The sequence below is a fragment of the Polypterus senegalus genome, chromosome 10, assembly GCF_016835505.1.
Source record: "Polypterus senegalus isolate Bchr_013 chromosome 10, ASM1683550v1, whole genome shotgun sequence".
In the NCBI taxonomy this organism is placed as follows: Eukaryota; Metazoa; Chordata; class Cladistia; order Polypteriformes; family Polypteridae; genus Polypterus; species Polypterus senegalus.
In genome coordinates, this window is record NC_053163.1 from 3,640,493 (window position 1) to 3,653,729 (window position 13,237).

Here is a 13,237-nt window from a genome sequence, read left to right on the forward strand (position 1 = left end):
AAATACAGTACCTAGACAATGTGAATATTAGTAGTTGGAGATCCACAAAGGGAGAAGATGAATCACATATCATAAAGTAGTTTTTTATTCCTGAGCTTTCAGCTCCTGCCAGGGGCCTTCATCAGAGGATAATAATTAGACGTACAAGAATCAAAGGCAATATATAGCAATGCCTTACAGGGGGAGGAGGGGGGGCTAAAGAGGTGGGCTTAGGAGGGTGTTGGTCGTTTTATTTATTATTTGGCTGTTCTTCTTCTTCTTCTTAAGTTTGCATATGCTGGGTTCATTTCCAAATGTCTGTTAATGGTGTTTTTGTTTGATAGCCAAGATTCAGCCATGCAGCTCTCTGGCACTTTTAGTACTGGCCTTAAATCTTACTTGTACTTTATCCCAGTTAAATGTACGTCCGTTTGAATTTGTGTGCATATAAATCAGTGACCGCGAGTCCTTCCTTCTGACGCCGTTTTGATGTTCCTGTACACGTGTTGTGTTTCTTTTTGATGTTTGTCCTACGTATACCGCTGGACAAGAACTGTTTGGAATGCTATAAACTGCGTTTCGTGTTTCTGCTGCCGATTTCTTGTTTTTGGCATTAAAAAGGACCGTGCACAGATTGTTTGTATGTTTGTGTGCTATTCTGACGCCTGATTTGGACAGGATAAGTGCTGCGCCAACTCCATGATGATAAGGAAGAGTGTGCCAGGTGGGATGGGGGGTCAGATTGGAGTGGACTGTTTGCTGGGTTCTCTGGCATCTCCTGTGTAGGCTTTGTTTAATGAGCGTCGTTGGGTAGACGTTTGAAGTGAAAACATGGAAAAGATTGCGTCTTTTGTTTGTTTTTGTCTCCTTCCTATTACAATGGGTGTGAATTCTTCTGAATAAAGTCTTAATACAACTCCGTTTATGAGATGATGGGTGATATGAAGTGTCTGTGTGTATATCTATGTATTTATTGTAAGGGACCACCAGCAGCCCAACCTGGCTGGGATGCCTAAGCAATGGCGGAATGCAGCTTCTCTAGCCCACAGTCTCCCCCAGAATGCTGGATGGCAGCCCCCCGGTTTACAACGGCACCTCAGATTATTCCCACAGGGCTCCATGGAAGTTGGAGTTTGGCACAGCCCTGTTGGGTTCAGATTGGTGCCTTACTCTTGTGTGGGTTGCACTAGGGTGCGAGGGAAAGAGCTTCTCTATGTAAATAAAAAACATCTGTGTTTTAGACAAACCTGTGTCTGTTGTGTTGGTTGGTGGGTTGAGCCGTGTGCCCCTTGGATGTAAAGAAGTGTGAGTGTATGTATGTATATAAATAAATATTGTAGAGTGTGGCGTGTATTAGGTGTGACAAACCGCCTGTGCTCCAGAGACTCATTCAGGACATTTCTCCTAGGCCAGTAGTCCACCATAACTTCTCCCAGGTTCTTCTTATGTACTCCTAACCACACTTCACAAGGCTCATTGCCCTTCTCTCTGGGAGGCTCCTTCGAGGTGGTGGCACCCTCGCCCTTGAACTTCATGGCACCTTTGCACATTTCATTCCACACAGAGGATGTCTCATTGTCAGGGCTCATCAGTCTTCTTCTCTGACTACTAACTGTGCCCTCATTTTGTTCCTCCTCCCTGCTTAATGACTGAATTTGATCTTACTCCACTCTTTGTTAAACTGTGCTTTTAGCTTTGTAAATCAGAATATGTGAAAGGAGCTATATATGAAATAAACACCAAAAGAAAAACAAATGACATTGTACATAATTTATTCTAACTTGATGTTCTGTATGATGGTGACCAATATGGCACAGCTAGACATCCTGCAAAATAAAACACAAGAGATAAACCAGAAACAAATGAGTTGACCAGTCGGTGGAACCTCACGGCTTAAGAGCAGACATACAAGTAAAAGTGGGGCCTGACCTGTCATATGCTACACTCCTATTTCGGTTGGCTGATGTCCACCACTGTCCGACTTCACTGCCTTCTGTAATGGTGTGGTGAAGTGATGTTTAAGCCTAAAAGGAAAAGAACATGGAGGTGAAATCTAGCATAGGGTGGAAGGCAGAAACAAACTGTGGACGGGACGCCAGTCCATCCCAAGGTGAACACATACATACATACATCAATGGCATTAAAAATTAACTGAGCAAACTGACCAAGTCTCATCTTCCTCATGACCCATCACCAGGGTCTTAGAGGTTCAACCACAATCCCAAAACTTAATACGTTTCCTCCAGGGACAGGTTTGGAGGCCCTCACTGTGCTATGTAGGGTGGGCAGTCAGCAGATTTTAGCCACAAGTCGGGCGATACGATAATCTGAGTGGGCAGCAGTGAGTGAAGATGGAACTTACCAGACTACTTGATGAAGGTGAAATTTCTGGAGGTTATTAGGCCTATCCATACTGTTTGTCCTTGGGATGGATTTGACCACTTCTGATTCAGTCATGGCGTAGTGTGGCATACTGGAGGGGCCAGTTGTATGTTACTTTGCCGATTGTACACCTGTAGGCCTAAGTCTTCAGCTAGAAAGAACGGCAACTACACCAGAGAGTAGTTTACACCCTTTTTCAAGATTCCTTCAAGTATTTTAGTAGATGTACATAAGTGTGCATGACATCTAAACAAAAAGAAATACAATAAGTACACAAATACAAATGGAACACATATGAAGCACTTTGAGCTACATTTTTTGTATGAAAATGTGCTATATTAATAAATGATGTTGTTGTTAACCGATTAAATGGCAAACTGGAACACACATTATATTACATAGTGTTAAGGAAGAACAACGTTAAATATCAGTTCTTCTAACTGTACAGTAGGTGGCACAATTACCCAGAATAAAGGTACAGCGTAAAGCCCAAGACGATATTCGTTACTTAAAAAAAAAAAAAAACCAAACAAACAAAAAAAAACTTCATGTTTAATAGTACAAGAATCAACACATTTAAAGACTTGGATCGAATTACAGCGCCACTCTCCTTAAAGGTCAACAATGCATAAATGTAACGATATGTTCATTTGTGAACAGCTAACATGGCCATAATAGCTTATTTGTATATTTTCAAACTGAACATTAACATAAGTTGCAGTATTAGCTAAGATAAAGTTACAGTGAACGCTACAAAAAAGAAAACTTACTTTGTCAGTAACTGAAGCTGAAAACGCAAACAAGCAGTCAGAGTCTGTAAGCGCGTTACAATGCAAGAACAAAACGCCGGGCATGCGCAATAGTCTTCTGGGGCGTGTCTTGTCCAGCTTAAGCATGAAGCAGTGATGTCTGCACGATGATGATGAGGATATCTGTTATTAATCCCCGAGGGGAAATGTCACAAGAAGGTGACGTTCTGAGATGAGAGAAGGATGTTTGGCTTTGTAAATGGGAAACATAAAAGAAATGAAACCACAGCGATGTGTTTGTGTCGATTCAGAGGGTCAGTGAAGCTCAGGCAGAAAAGCATTCGACCACGCAGCCATCACAATGATGACTATTAATAAGGATGGGGTGCAGCTGGCTTCCAAAGGGACTGACCACATTTGTGGAGTCAGCGTGACCAGAGATGACCCAAAGCTCGAGGTCCAAAGTGACCAAAGGTAAACCATTTTTAATGATTCAAAGTGGCCAGAGGTCACCCACAGCTTTGAATGTAGAGTGACCAGAGGCGATCCACACCTGATGGGTCAAGCTGCAAACCTACGCAGCTCTGTGATTTTACAGAACAGTCAATCAAATTGCACTTTTATGTCACTTGGTTTACTGGTCACGAGTCATTTAACCCTCCCGCGACCCTAATATTAGCCAATGTGTTACTGCGCAATATAACAATAGTGATGTTATGCAGTGCAAAGACATAAACCACCTCAACAGTGCAGAGCTCTTCAGCTATTTGGTGGCCCACAACGGGTGGGGTTTGGGGATATCTGAAATTTGGGGGTTCATTTTGTTAAAGTCATACAATTTAAAAACTCCAGGGTTGGGCTCGACATGATATTTAGAGAGTGAATACAGTAATCCCTCGCTATATCTTCTTCGACTTTCGCGCTTCACTCTATCGGATTTTATATGAAAGCATAACTAAATATATAACGCGGATTTTTCGCTGCTTCGCGGGTTCTGCGGACAATGTGTCTTTTTACTTCCTGTACATGCTTCCTCAGTTGGTTTGCCCAGTTGATTTCATACAAGGGACGCTATTGGCGGATGACTGAGAAGCTAACCAATCAGAGCACGCAGTTAAGTTCCTGCCTGCTGAATGCAGTGTTAACCAGGAAGTCTCGTCTCGCTCATTCAGCATCAACGTGTTTCTCTGTGTAAAGAGTTGTGCTCTTTTGTGTTTATCTTTGTGTATAGTCAAGCCCTTCATTATGGCTCCAAAACGATCTGCTACTGCTTCAGGGGCCTTGCCAAAGCGCAAACGGAAGATGTTAACGATTGCCGAAAAGGTAAACGTTTTGGATTTGTTGAAGGCTACGATTCTTTTTATTTAAAAAGTAGGAAAGGAGTATTGGTCTCGTGGAGTATTGGTCTCGTCCGATGCGAGAGATGGAAGTCTGAAGTGGAGCTCCGCTAGCAGTGGTGCTATTTTTCATATTATTTGCTTATTATTCTGAGTATCCTGTATTTATTCAACCCGAGAGGGACCGCTACAGTATATGTAAACACATATAAACATGGCCAACAAGAAGGGGGGTCCGAAAGAATCGAAGACTAAAGCTACATCCAAGCTGCGATCAGCAAGCCCTAGTTCGAGATACGGCCTCTCAGAGACAGACCTGGATCAGATGGGCGAAAGTACAGACTCCTCGGGACCACGGTCCGCTACATCGCCGCTGAGAGCGAAAAGGGGAGCGAAGGTGCGATCGTGAGTGCAGATGTGGATAGCTCGCCGATTGGAGAGGATTACCTGAAACTGGAAAAGGCCGGGAGGTCCGCGGCTTCAGTTACGCAATTATGCGGGACTGGAGCAGCGGGACACCGGCTTCAGCAGAGTCTGCTGCTTCATCTACGGCACAAGAAGGCACATTTGAGCTATCTGAACTGAAAGTGTTGCTCGCTGAGCTCAGGCAAGATATAAAGAAAAGCGAGAAGGCTAATGAGAAAGCAACGGCAAAGGCACATGAGAGACTGAAACAGGAATTAAAACAGGAAATCCAACAGGCAAATGAAAGGCTGCGCCAAGAGGTACAACTTGAACTTCGACAGGTGCTGGGTAAAATCGAAGAGCGCATTGAGAAAAACTCGTAAACTGAGCACGCTTGCTGATCGATTGGAGCATCTTAGTGAGACATTCACGAATCGGATCGAAATAGCCGAACATCTAGCTGCCAGTGCCGAGGAAAGAGCAGTAAATGTCAGTTGAATGTAAAAACTCGGAGAAAAACTTGGAGACAGACTGGCTGCTTTAGAAGATGGGAATAGAAGGTATAATGTCAGAATTGAAGGCTGCGGAGAATCGAAAGTTTAAACCCGTGAAATTCGCAACTGAACTTTTTCTAAAATAATCGGGCGACTTTAAAGCAGAATCTGAGATAGCAGCGGCTTACAGCGACGCTGGATCAAACACCGTCAGACCCGACCAAGATCTTTTATAGTTCGTTTTGAACGATTATCATTTAAGTTAGAGGTGATGGAACTCCTCAGGAAAAAAGGGGAAGATATTATATATGAAGACTGCCACATTCGCGTCTTCCCTGACTTCTCTCCAGCAACAGCTATCAAGCGCCGCCTTCTATAATATTAAACAGCGCTACGGCAAGCCAATGTCAAATCGGCCTCCTGTATCCGGCAAAACTGAAAGTGGAATGGCAGGGTCATTTCTATGTTTTCGCTAGCAAGGAGGAGGCAGAAAATGAGTTAAGAAAGCTGATCCGGGACTATTCTGATACATAATTGTGAGTCATGGCGGTAAATGATAAAGCTAGGATTAATAATCTACTGTCTGATCTATTTGTTTTAAAATACGGGTTTTTATCAGCATATATTCTCATATTCTTATATTATTATTACTTACTTATTACTTATCATTACTTAGTATTACTAGGGCTAAATGTTTATGTTTTATTGTGCTTAATTACGTTTTCCTCCTCTTTTTCTTTTCTAATTATTTCATGTGTACCCTAAATGAGACTGTTCAATATCATACCCTTGGTTTGCTGTTATTGCTATTACTGCATTAAGACTTGTTATGCTTGTTTTGGACACATCTTTAACACCATCACCTGGGTTTATTATCTGGGGATATCATCTTAATGCACTAAAATTGATGAAGATTATATGTATGTATGTATGTATATATATATATATATGTATATGTATATGTATATATATATATATATATTAAGTGCAAAATTATTTTCTTTTTTTTTCTTTTTCCTCTTTTAAAGACTATATTGGTAACAGATATCTCTATCTTTTAACCTTAAAGCGCCACTGCATGGGGGCTTGATGTGCTTTGGACGTGCTCTGTCTCTGGGTATGTCAGAGGACTGGGACTGCATGAAGTGGGTTTTAGCCTCACCTGGGGAGGCAAAAAGGGAGGGTGGGGGTTAAGGGGAAGAGAAAGAGAAGGCTTGATCTATATCTAATCTATCATCTCAATCTTTATAATTATAACTATCAACGTAATAATAAGCTGCATGGCAACAACTCTTGGGGAATAGGAAATTAAGACCTAAACTATTTCACTTCCAGTTAAGACTATAATATGACACCAAAAACTCAGAATCAGTGTCTCCATGATGGGACAGTTAACCGTAAGCTGGAATGTTAAAGGCCTGAATCACGAATTAAAGAGAAAGAAAGTACTTTCTCACCTAACAGGTCTAAAAACTAAAATAGTATTTTTACAGGAAACCCACTTACTAAGTAAGGATCAGTTCCGGCTGCAAAATGACTGGACTGGCCAAATGTTCCATTCTAGTTTTACAAAGAAAACTAGAGGGGTGGGAATTCTCATACATAGAACAGTACCATTTGTAGCATCAGATGTAGTATTGGATCCTGAAGGGAGATATGTGATGGTCATGGGAGACTTATCTAACTGTAAAATGATTTTGATAAATGTTTATGCACCTAATGTTGATGATAAGGAATTTATACAAAATTTATTTGCATCCATTCCCAATCTGAACACTCATAAACTTATAATGGCTGGGGACTTTAATTGTGTTCTAAATCCACTTTTAGATAAGACTTCCTCCACAGGGGAACGCAACTAACACCGCAAAGATAATTACAAAGTTTATAACTGATCACAACTTATCAGATCCCTGGAGGTTTTAAACCCAAATTCAAGAACATATTCTTTCTACTCACCAGTACATCATTGCTACTCAAGGATTGATTACTTCTTTATAGATAATAACTTCTTGCCTAAGATTAAATCTTGTAAATACGATGCTATTGTTATTTCAGACCATGCTCCGATGATCTTGGAGCTGAAATTACTAAGCCCCATACACTCACCCCCAGATGGCGTCTCAATCCGCTTCTATTAGCTGACGAGAATTGTACTGAATTTATATCCAAACAAATTGAATTCTTTCTAGAGACAAATACATCCCCTGAGATCTCTGCAGGAATACTCTGGGAAACTCTTAAGGCCTTCTTAAGAGGACAGATTATCTCATATCTTTCCCACAGAAATAAATCCGAGCGAAGAAAGTAGCAGAGATAAAAGCGAAATTACTAAAATAGATGAAGAACATGCCAGACTACCAAGCGAGACTCTACATAAGAGGAGGCAGGCTCTACATTCAGAATTAAACCTCTTGACAACTAAAGAAACCGAACAACTAATTTACAAATCCAGACATCATTATTATGAACATGGAGAGAAAGCTAATAAGCTTTTAGCGCAACAAATTCACAAGCAAGATGTGCAACGCAATCTCGTAATTACTAACACTAATGGAGATAAAATCATCGAACACAAAAATATAATGTACACTTTTAGAGACTACTATAAATCCCTATATACTACTGAGTTTAAAGAAGACAATATACAATCTAATGCATTTCTGGATAAATTACAGATACCACAAATTGACGCTATTAGTGTGGAGGAGCTCGATAAACCTCTGTCATTATCAGAATTACTGGATGCTATAAAGTCACTCCAAGGTGGAAAAGCAGCAGGCCCTGATGGCTACCCTGCAGAGTTTTACAAGAAATTCTCCGCTCAGCTAGCTCCCTCCTATTAGCAACATTTACAGAAGCCAGAGATAACCAATCTCTTCCACAAACCTTTCGCCAAGCACTAATCACTGTCTTTCCAAAACAAAATAAGGACTTATTACAATGTGCATCATACAGACCAATTTCACTTCTGAATAACGACGTTAAAATACTCTCTAAAATCATAGCTAGAAGGATGGAGAAAGTGCTCCCCTCAGTAATATCACAAGACCAAACTGGATTTATTAGGGGCCGACACTTATCTTCAAATCTTCGACGCCTGTTTAATGTAATATACTCACCAACTAAATCAAACACCCCAGAAATATTATTATCATTGGATGCAGAAAAGCATTCGACATGATTGAATGGAAATACCTTTTACTATTTTGGAGAAGTTTGGGTTTGGCCCAACATTTGTGCATGGATTAAATTACTGTATACTAACCCAGAAGCTTCAGTTTGCATCAATAACATTTGCTCAGACTACTTTAAACTAGAACGTGGCACAAGACAAGGATGCCCTTTGTCACCACTGCTGTTTGCAATTGCCATTGAACCACTGGCAATACATTGTCGAAATACTGATCAGATAAAGGGGATTAGCAGAGAAGGACTGGAACAGAAAATCTCATTATATGCAGATGACATGGTACTGTATATATCGGACCCAGAAAATTCTGTGCCTGCAGTCTTAGCAGCACTCACAGAATTTCAAAAGCTCTCTGGTCTCAGAATTAATCTGAATAAAAGTGTACTCTTTCCGTGAATTCGCAAGCATATAATATTAGATTAGACACCCTTCCTTTTATCATTGCAGAACAGTTTAAATACCTCGGGTAAACATCACAAGTAAACATAAAGCTCTTTATCAACAAAATTTCGTCGTCTGTATGGAAAAAATTAAACAAGACTTGCATAGATGGTCAACCCTTCATCTCACACTAGCTGGAAGAATTAACACTGTTAAGATGAATATTCTTCCTAAGCTCCTTTTTATTTCAAAACATACCAATATACATTAATAAATCGTTCTTTAAGCAATTAGATTCAACAATAACCTCATTTATTTGGAATTCTAAACATCCACGCATCAAAAGAGCGACCCTACAAAGACAAAAGGCAGAAGGCGGCATGGCTCTACCTAACTTCCAGTTTTATTACTGGGGGCAAATATACAGTCGATAAGAACCTGGACACAAATAGAAGAACATACACAGGCATGGACCGCAATAGAAGTAAAATCCTGCAGTACTTCTTTGTATTCCTTGCTTTGTGCTCCAATAAACACACGATATCGGCAATACACTAATAACCCAATTGTGCTCCACTCACTCAGAATATGGAACCAATGTAGAAAGCATTTTAAGACGGAGAAGCTTCTTTCTGTGGCACCCTGCAAAAGAACCACCTCTTTCAACCCTCACAAACATATGCAGTTTTAATATCTGGAAAAATTTGGAATTAACTTGCTTAGAGATCTTTATATAGACAACGTCTTTGCATCCTATGAACAATTACATTCCAAATTTAACATTCCAGCTACAAATTTCTTTCACTATCTTCAAATCAGGAACTTTGTTAAACAGAACCTTCCAGATTTTCCTCATCTTGCACCCTCATCCACGCTGGAAAAATTATTGCTCAATTTCAAGGAGTTAGACTCCATCTCTACAATATATAAAATCCTTTTACAATCCCTTCCTTTCAAAGATCCAAGAGGACACTGGGAAAATGACCTCTCAATTAATATATCAGAAAAGGAGTGGAAAGTAGCAATGCAGAGAATTCACTCAAGCTCCATATGCAAAGCATACAATTATACAACTCAAAATTATATATCGAGCACATCTGTCTCGACTAAAACTCTCAAAATGTTTCCAGGGCATGATCCAACCTGTGAACGCTGCAAAAGCCCCAGCCTCACTAGGTCACATGTTCTGGGCCTGCTCCAAATTAACATTATTCTGGACAAAAATTTTTAATTACCTCTCAGACAGTCTTGGACTCACAATCCCTCCTAACCCATTAACAGCTGTGTTTGGGGTTCTTCCAGAGGGTCTTAAAGTGGAGAAAGACAAACAAATTGTGATTGCATTCACTACACTGTTGGCACGCAGACTTATTCTGATAAACTGGAAGAACCCAAACTCTCCTCTTTTAAGTCAGTGGGAAACTGATGTGTTATATTATTTAAAATTGGAAAAAATCAAATACTCAGTTAGAGGATCTGTGCAGACTTTTTCAAAACATGGCAGGATCTAATCAGTGATATTTTGAAATAATTTTATAAAGCACAGAGAATTTGTTGATTTAGGTATTTTTAAAAGCCTTAAATTTTACACCGTTTGGCTTGCTCTCTCTCTCAAGGGTGGGGATCGATCTGTTCTTAGCATAATTCTTTTTTTTTTGTAAAAATTGATTGCTATGTATTGATTGTAATAAAATTAAAAAAAAAAAAAAAAAAAAGTAGGAAAGGAATATAAGATCTACGGCCGCAGTGTCCTTTAACCAGGGTGCAAAACGAGTTGTAAGTGGATGTAATAAGGCAGTAGTCGGGATGGAATCTGCTTTAGGGATTTGGATTGAAGAAGAACAACGGCGGTGCTACACAATCGTCTGAAGTGGCTCCTTTAAGGGCTGTAACGCTCTCCTTTGTTGTGCAGTAAAATTAAACTCATTGTTATCGGACAAGTCATCGTGTCATTGTTGGTGAGTAACCATAATTAATTTTCTACTTACAGTACTTAGTACATGTACGTACGTTTAGTGTCGCTGTGCACACATTTACTGTATACTATTTTTCTTGCATTGTACGTATTTATTGCTGGTGGCCTGTCTATCGTAATGGCTGTAACATGTGATATCGGAGACGCTCAATATCTTTAAAATAATATTTAGGTTTTACTGTATATAAACAGTGTGTTTTATATACATAATTTCAATGAATCTTACCTAATATCTAAGAGAATACAAAGGGATTATGCTGTATAACTCTGCGGGGAATATTTATAAACATTTACAAACATATGTTTTCTACTTCGCGGATTTTCACCTAAGGGCGGCACGGTGGCGCAGTGGTAGTGCTGCTGCCTCGCAGTTAAGAGACCCGGGTTCGAGTTTGCATGTTCTCCCCGTGTCTGCGTGGGTTTCCTCCCACAATCCAAAGACATGCAGGTTAGGATTGTGGGAGGAAATTGTTAGGATTCTAAATTGGCCCTAGTGTGTGCTTGGTTTGTGTGTGTGTCCTGCCTTGTGCCCTGTGTTGGCTGGGATTGACTCCAGCAGACCCCCGGATTCAGCGGGTTAGAAAATGGATGGATGGATGGATTTTCACCTATCGCGGGGGGTCTGGATCGAGGAGGGATTACTGAATTAGCAATTCACTGCATACAGGTACACCACATATGCAAAAAAGAGATGATCGAACACGGCACATTCGAGGCGCAGGTCAGGCGTTTAGTAGAATACATACTCACACCTTTAAGGAGTCATACTATGCGTTTTATTATAAACAGTACTCAAACGATAACGTGCAGTGAATCCACTTGACTTGAGCATTCCTAGTTTTCAGACTCTTTCTCTGTACGTTTACTATTCATTTGCTCAGAGGTTGATGCGCTTACTTCTTCCTGAGCAGCTCTTGTTTTCTCCACCATAGCTGCCTGCTGCTTCTCTTCTTTCGTCGGCATCTTTTCGCGTTAAAACTGATTAAGTTAGTTTTTGTGTTGCAATTACTTAGTATGTTTTCTTTAATTTTTCACTTAAGTCTTCAATCTGCCTCAAGAATGATTAGCGAAGGTGGTAGGGAATGAGAACGGCGCCCATACGCATGCGCCGCTCGCCCGCCCTGCCGAGAGTTGATTCTACAATAAAGTAAACTAAAAACAAAAAGATAAATAAAAATGACCACCCCGAAAGCGGATAGTAGACGTCACGTAGTATATGTGTACCAAATTTCAAGTCAAATCGGTGAGCTACAAGTGATTTAAAATCCTGGACAGACAAACGAACAACCACAGTAGCGTAATATAGAAGAAGATAAGATATAAAGAAATGAAGCAGAAATGTCCAGGCATCCGCTAGTACAAAAATGAACTTCTCCTAAAGCATAAAAACCCAACAAACCTTGCAATAACTAGTGAACTCATTAAAACAAAGTCAAACAAAATCTATTAACCTGTGTAGCAATAACACGCGGCAATTTGCCGCCGGCAAATCAATACAACCGCACAGTGAAGAGTAAAGAAAAACGTGACAAACTCCAATTTCTCTTATCAAAGTGCAAATCTGAGCCGCATGGATATTAGTTTCTTGCTGCTCTACAATAGAACACCGAGATCCAAACCTTTTCTGCTCCATTTTATACAGGGGGGTGAACTAGTCTCTTAAAGAGACGTCACCCACATTGATCCATTTGTTTTTGTCTTGCTATCCATCTATTCATATGTACTCAATCCTACAAAACAAAAAAGACACTAAGCTGCCCCAGATCAGCTGTATCCTTCAGCATATCACCCGGAGCCCCCTTCTCTGCATGCAGTACATCTCAATAGTGTAGTCAGGGGTTTTGACTACCCAGCAGCAAAGTCCACGTTCTCCCTGTTTACAGGCTGCTACAATACGAACATCACATACATACATACATACATAAAGACTGCAACCTACCTCAGATCCACCAAATGCGGTCGAGAAGAAACACTCCCTGTCTTAAATAAAGCAAGAACGTGAGGCGTATCCGAAAAAAGTTGCCACTCAGGTTTGAGTATTTTTAGATACATTACTGATGTCCCATTCTCCACTAAGAAGCCAAAAAAAAAACCGTTTTGAACATACAGATTTTGACCTATGGAAGCTCCATAACTAGATTTAAAATAAATTCTAAAAAATAAACTTGAAAAACGACCAGGAAAGAGCATAGGAATATTAGTAAGCTCCTCCACGCTGTCCTGGCACATTAAAGGCTCAGATGCTTCAGGTCAGAGACCATCCCGGTGCACAAATTGTATAGAGCCGGTACAAATCCGGGTGGGCTGTCAGTGCATTACAGGAGACCCACTCTGGGACAATT

At 40.4% G+C, this 13,237-nt stretch overlaps 1 long non-coding RNA gene across 2 annotated transcripts; it reads right to left on the minus strand.

Moving 5' to 3' along the window:
* Nucleotides 1-1,734: 1,734 nt before the first annotated feature.
* Nucleotides 1,735-12,856, minus strand: LOC120536533. 2 transcript variants are annotated; one of them, XR_005635125.1, is made up of 4 exons: nucleotides 12,835-12,856; nucleotides 2,342-2,607; nucleotides 1,909-2,003; nucleotides 1,735-1,805 (listed from the first exon to the last, which is right to left on the minus strand). It is a non-coding gene; the product is annotated as an uncharacterized LOC120536533 (long non-coding RNA). The 2 variants fall into 2 exon arrangements; XR_005635124.1 differs by lacking the exon at nucleotides 12,835-12,856 and adding an exon at nucleotides 3,132-3,222.
* Between the last annotated feature and the right edge of the window lie 381 nt (nucleotides 12,857-13,237).